This window comes from Orcinus orca, chromosome 2 (genome assembly GCF_937001465.1).
Source record: "Orcinus orca chromosome 2, mOrcOrc1.1, whole genome shotgun sequence".
Taxonomy (NCBI): Eukaryota; Metazoa; Chordata; class Mammalia; order Artiodactyla; family Delphinidae; genus Orcinus; species Orcinus orca.
Genome location: NC_064560.1, coordinates 79,258,617 through 79,264,616, shown reverse-complemented (window position 1 = coordinate 79,264,616; position 6,000 = coordinate 79,258,617).

Below are 6,000 nucleotides of genomic sequence, written 5' to 3'. Positions count from 1 at the left end.
GAAAAGTTTAAGGAGAAGACTGTAGCCCTTATTTCTCCCCATATCTCTTGAGTTTTACTATTCTCTGATAAATCATTTGTACAAAAATCCAGGACTGTGACTTTTCTGGTATTTGGTTTAACTAAGACAGGACACTAAGTTAATTCCAAGGCAAAACTATGCAGTTGGTTAAAAATACTGTCTCCACATTTATTTGACCAATTTAAATATTCTCTGCTATATTCTACCTAGTTTATCATATGGGATTATAAAACAAATCCTGTTATCTTTAATTTTTCCATAAAAAATTCTAAAATTGATGTTTATTTTCAAGGATTATAGACCCTAAAAATTTCTGCCTTCCCATAATGCCTAATTAAGTAGGACTCTGGGGATTAGAGGGGAAATTGGGGATTGAGGTATTAATTTGGAGTAATCAATAGCAGACTTATGGCCATGGGGAAGGATGAGATGTAGGCATGGAATATATGTAGGAATAGGAATATATTCGCCTGAAGACTGTGCCTTTTATGTTCTCGCATTTAGATACCGAGTTAATAAGGAGGATCCAATAAAGGAGATTTGTCAACAGTGGCTAGAGTCACTGAAAACCAAAAGATTGTGTTGTCCATGGAGAGAAATGAAGACTGAATTTCAAAAAGGAATACCAGGGATAGCAGGTGGCTTTTGCATGGCACTGAAAGGCGCAATTAAGTTTGGAAATGAAGAAAGAGAAGATCATTGATTTTTAGTAAAAGTGCTATATGGAAAGGGATGGTTAATTAGTACTTTTAATATTGGCAAGGCCAAATCAAAGGATCCTTCTGAGTCAACAGTTTGCCCTGTAATACTGTTACCAGTGTCAGTCTGGTACAGACACATGCTGATAGCTTGTGAATTGATTGCTTGAATCATGAAAAAATGAAGATGCATCTCAGTTGTACAGGTTGAGATCTACTTCAGAATTCCACATTGTATGCATCCAGGATAGAACTGATTGTCTTTGTTACAAGTCATCAGTATTGCCCTGATAACTTTCATCAGTATTGCCCTGATAACTTTATCTTTTCAGTTCCCATTTATGTCTATCTGTTCCTGTGTCCATTGGCCATGGTAAAATATCTCATTAAGGCAAGATTGCACAATAGTTCCAGAGATTTTGGCTTTTGTGAGATATTAAGCAAAGACTGTTGAAAGAAGGAATGGGTGAGGGGCCAAGTGAAAGAAAAAGTAATGACCTAATCATGAAGAAGTGAAAAAGGATGGTGCTAGGAATCAAGGGAGCAAAGTCAGATGGAATGTACAGTAGGTAGAGTTTTGAAGGAAAAAGCTGCAAGGGCAAGGCCAAAGTGTGCTGAACCTACATTTTAGATAGTAGTTCTAGAGGACAGTAAATGTCAATAACATCACTAAGTCAAGGAGAATACAGGACTGTGGAAAATGATCTTTCCCGATTGAGTCTGGAATATTGCCAGAAATTTATTGTATAACTAGTGGTTTGGAAATGAGCCTGAATTTTTTTGGTCCAAACTGTCTAAATTGCTAACATTTAATACACAACACGCATTATGTCTCTAACATTTCAGTTGCTAAATTTTGTTTTATTTTTGTGTCTGTTTAAATAGACTAGAAATAATGAACTCCTTTTTTTGTGTGTTTAAATAGACTAGAAATAATGAGCTCCTTTTGACAGGAATATTTTCCTGTTCATATATAACTTTCCATTCATTATTTTATAGAGCCTACCATGTAGCAGATGTATAATTTTAACTGTTGATTAAACTCCTTGTTTAGTGTTTGGGTGAGTGAAAGTTTGATGATTTAGCCAATCACTTAAAGAGCAAGGCAAGTAAGAGTTTATAGAGCCCCTGCCTGAGGGAGTTCTTTGAAGATGTTTTTGGGAGTGTTCTGGCCATGAATGAGGAAATCACAGATTTTATAGCTTAAGCTGAGTTGGAATGTGCAAATATAGATTTAGTACTGGGGAATCGAGCATCTGCTGGATTAGACTTTTTATGATGAAAATTATAGGTTGAGTTATAAATCCCTATTAATAGTTATGGAGTAGTATAATGCAACCCTTGTTTTCTTTCCTGCTTGTATAGCATATGCCAGAGGTGTCCTTTTTTTTTTTTTTTCCTGCCATTTTCTTTTAAACAAAACAATCCAGAGACGAAGGTTTATAGATGGTAGACTTTTTCCTCTGGATAGAATCAACATATTTTGCAGTATTGTCCTTTTTATGTACCGTATGTCCCTAAAAATATTCATTTTCTCTGTAATATAAACTTTTCTATTTTTAAAGCTACTTTGAAAGTGAAAAGCTGATTTTGAGGAGAGACTGTGTACAGATCAATAATAAGACATTAAATTGTAGAATACAGTCCATTATCAATGGTTTTCAGTCATAAGAAGGAACAACATAGTACAGTCTGTATGGCTGATTTCAGTGAGAACTTTCAGCGTCCCCATAATACTGTATTTACATGTCTTCAAACTTCCTAACTTTAAAAAATTCTTCCCTTGTGTATCTGTATGCCATCAAGTATGGGTTTTTCTTCCAAGTATGATAGTTATATTCACCTTTGTGACCCAGTTCACTCGTTTAGTGTTGAAATTCGAGGAATGCTGAAGGAGTGTATACTGTTGATAGGTGGGGAAGGATCTGTGTCTCAAACAGGAGACCAAGAAAGACAATAAGGAAAAGGAGGAGATTGTATGTGAGCCTTTCACCACATTACTCTTAGGTTCACAAAGTCCAAAAGAGTAGGAATACTCACCTTTATGGAGATTGTGAAGAGAGGGAAAATGCCCTATCAGCAGCAACCCGACCAAGTTGTCAGAGAGTGTTGATTTCTAGAAGGACATTGAAACACTAGGTGAACAGGAGATGTACCTCCTCCTCTTGCTTTCCTTTTGGGTTTTAATCAGCTATTCTGAGTAAGTTTAAGAATTCTGAGTTTCTTACCTTGAGAAAAAGTACTGCTGTTGATTCACATTGGAGTAGTGATAGCTTCAACCAAAACCCCGTTAAATTGTCTAGTTGATTGATGGTTATCAACATTCATAATATGAATTCATAATTCCCACCCACATCCCCTTCTCTTAGTGGAGAAAATGCTTCTTTGGAGAGAGTATCTGAATGGATCATGATAAAATGGTAAATTTGGGATGAGAGCATTGTTGAATGGCACTCAGATCTGAAGTATCTCAGGATTGTTCAATATGCCTTAATGTAAATAGCTGTAAGTATTGAGTCCTATTTGATTTGGCTCCTCACTTTACCCTTAAATGTTATATTTATATCCTTATCAATACGTGTACCAATTTTGATTTATTTTATGTCTTGTCTCCTTTTCCTAAAATGTATATAATGAGCTCCTACTTGACAGGGATTTTTTTTTTCTATTGTCTTATGCTGCAATGCCAGAAAATGAGAATTTCATTGAAGTTGTTAAACACATTTATGAAGGAGTGAGTGAGAGTTCATAAATAATGAGAGAATATAACAATAAAGGAGCGATAGTGTTATTCAGATAGACATGTGATGTCATTTGAGTAATTTGGGAATCTCCTGTGTTTGACAATGTTGAAAGAAAAGAACATAGAATTTAGTGATTTTTTTCTGAGATGTAGGCATGTAGATATTAACTCTTGGGTTTGTTATAAAATAAGTAATAGCAAAAACCATTAAACTATCTGCATTTGGGAAATCAGAAAAGGATCACTCTCTGGGGCCTCTCTCCTATGTTGGTTCCATGTAAATGTTGTATAAATCTCAGTTTGTCATGGCTCCCACTTTGCTAACTCTTTTGAATTTGTCTAGGAAAGGAGAGAAGGGAACCACTGATAGTACTATGAATCTGTCTTCAGATTTACTGGTGTGCAGGGAAATGAACTTGGTGAATTAGGAAGTGCTCTCTTTTGCCTGTAGAACCACAAGGCTTAGTTGTACTAGTTGCTACTTGTTTGATACTGTTTAAGAAATCTATATTCCTAAAGTTTTTTTCCCCTTACACTATATTATCCCACCTTCTATGTTTTCTTCTGGGAGTATTATGATTTCAAATATTACATTCAGGTCTTTAATCCATATGGAGTTGATTTTTGTATATGGTGTAAGATAGGAGTCCAAGTTTTATTCTTTCACCTGTGACTGTCCAGTGTTTCCAACACCATTTACTGACACAGCTATCCTTTACACATTGTGTATTCTTGGCTTCTTTGTTGAAAATTAGTTGACCATATGTGCATGAGCTTATTTCTGGTCTCTCTATGATGTTCCACTGATCTACATGTCTGTTTTTATGCCAAAACCATAGATTTTATTACTATAGCTTTATAATATAGTTTGAAATCAGGATGTGTGATACCTCTGGCTTTGTTCTTCTTAAGGTGGCTTTGGTTATTGGGTCTTTTTTGGTCCCATACAAATTTCAGTTTGTTTTTTTTTTTTTCTATTTCTGTGAAAAATGCCATTGGAATTTCTATACAGATTGCATTGAATCTGAAGACTGCTTTGGGTAGTATGGACATTTTAACACTATTAATTCTTCCAATTCATGAACACAGCAGAATATCTTTCCGTTTATTCATGTCCTTTTCTATTTATTATATCAGTGTATTATCGTTTTCAAAGTATAGATCTTTCACCTCCTTGGTTAAATTTATTCCGAAGTATTTTATTTTTTTCAATGCTATTATAAATGGAATTGTTTACTTAATTTGTCTTTCTGATAGTTTGTTGTTGGTATATAGAAAGAGAATTGACTTTTTTTTTTTTTTGGTGGTATGCAGGCCTCTCACTGTTGTGGCCTCTCCCGTTGCAGAGCACAGGCTCAGCGGCCATGGCTCACGGGCCCAGCCGCTCCGTGGCATGTGGGATCTTCCCGGACCGGGGCACGAACCTGTGTCCCCTGTATTGGCAGGCAGACTCTCAACCACTGCGCCACCAGGGAAGCCCGAGAATTGACTTTTTGTATTCTGCAACTTTGACTGAACTTGTGTATTAGTTCTAACAGTTTCTTGGTGGAGTCTTTGGAGTTTTCTATATATAATATAATGTCATCTTCAAGTCATGACAGTTTTTCTTCTTTTCCATATTGGATTTCTTTTATTTATTTTTCTGGCCTACATTGGCTAGGGCTTCCAATATCATGTTGAATAAAAGTGTCAACAGTGGGCATCCTTGTCTTGTTCCTCATCTTAGAGGAAAAACTTTTAGCATTTCTCTGTTGAGTATGATGTTTGCTGTGGACTTGTCATTTATGCCCTTTATTATGTTGAATTATATTCTTTGTGTACCTTGAGGTGTAATGTTAGTTTGTTTGAGATTTTTTTTTCCTTAATGTGTTTATCACAATAAATGTCCTTAAAACTGCTTTTGCTATATCCCATATGCTTTGGTATATTATGTTTCCTTTTTTGTTTATCTCAAGATATTTTTTTGATTTCTGTTTTGATTTCTTTATTGGTTGTTCAGGAGCACATTGTTTCATCTACATATATTTTTGAATTTTTCAGTTTTCTTCTTCAGATTTCTAGTTTAATATCATTGAGGTCAGAAAAAATGCTTGATATGATTTCAGTTTTAATTTATTAAGACTTATTTTGTGGCCTAACATGATCTATCCTAGATAATGTTCTATGGATTCTTGAGAAGAATGTTTATTCTGGTACTGTTGAATGGAATGTTCTATAAATATCTGTTAAGTCCATCTGCTCTAATGTGTAGTATAAGTCTAATGTTTTTTCTTAGTGATTATTTCTGTATGGGTGATCTATACATTGTTGAGAGTGGGGTATTGAAGTTCCTTGCTATTAATATATTGCTGTGTAATTTTCCCTTCAGATTTGTTAGTATTTGCTTTATATATTTAGGTACTCCTATGTTGGGGGTATAAGTATTTACAATTGTTATATCTTCTTGGTGAGTTGACATTGTATATAGTGACCTTGGTTTTCTCTTCTTACAGCCTTTGACTTAGAGTCTATTTAGTATGATATGAGAATAGCTATTCT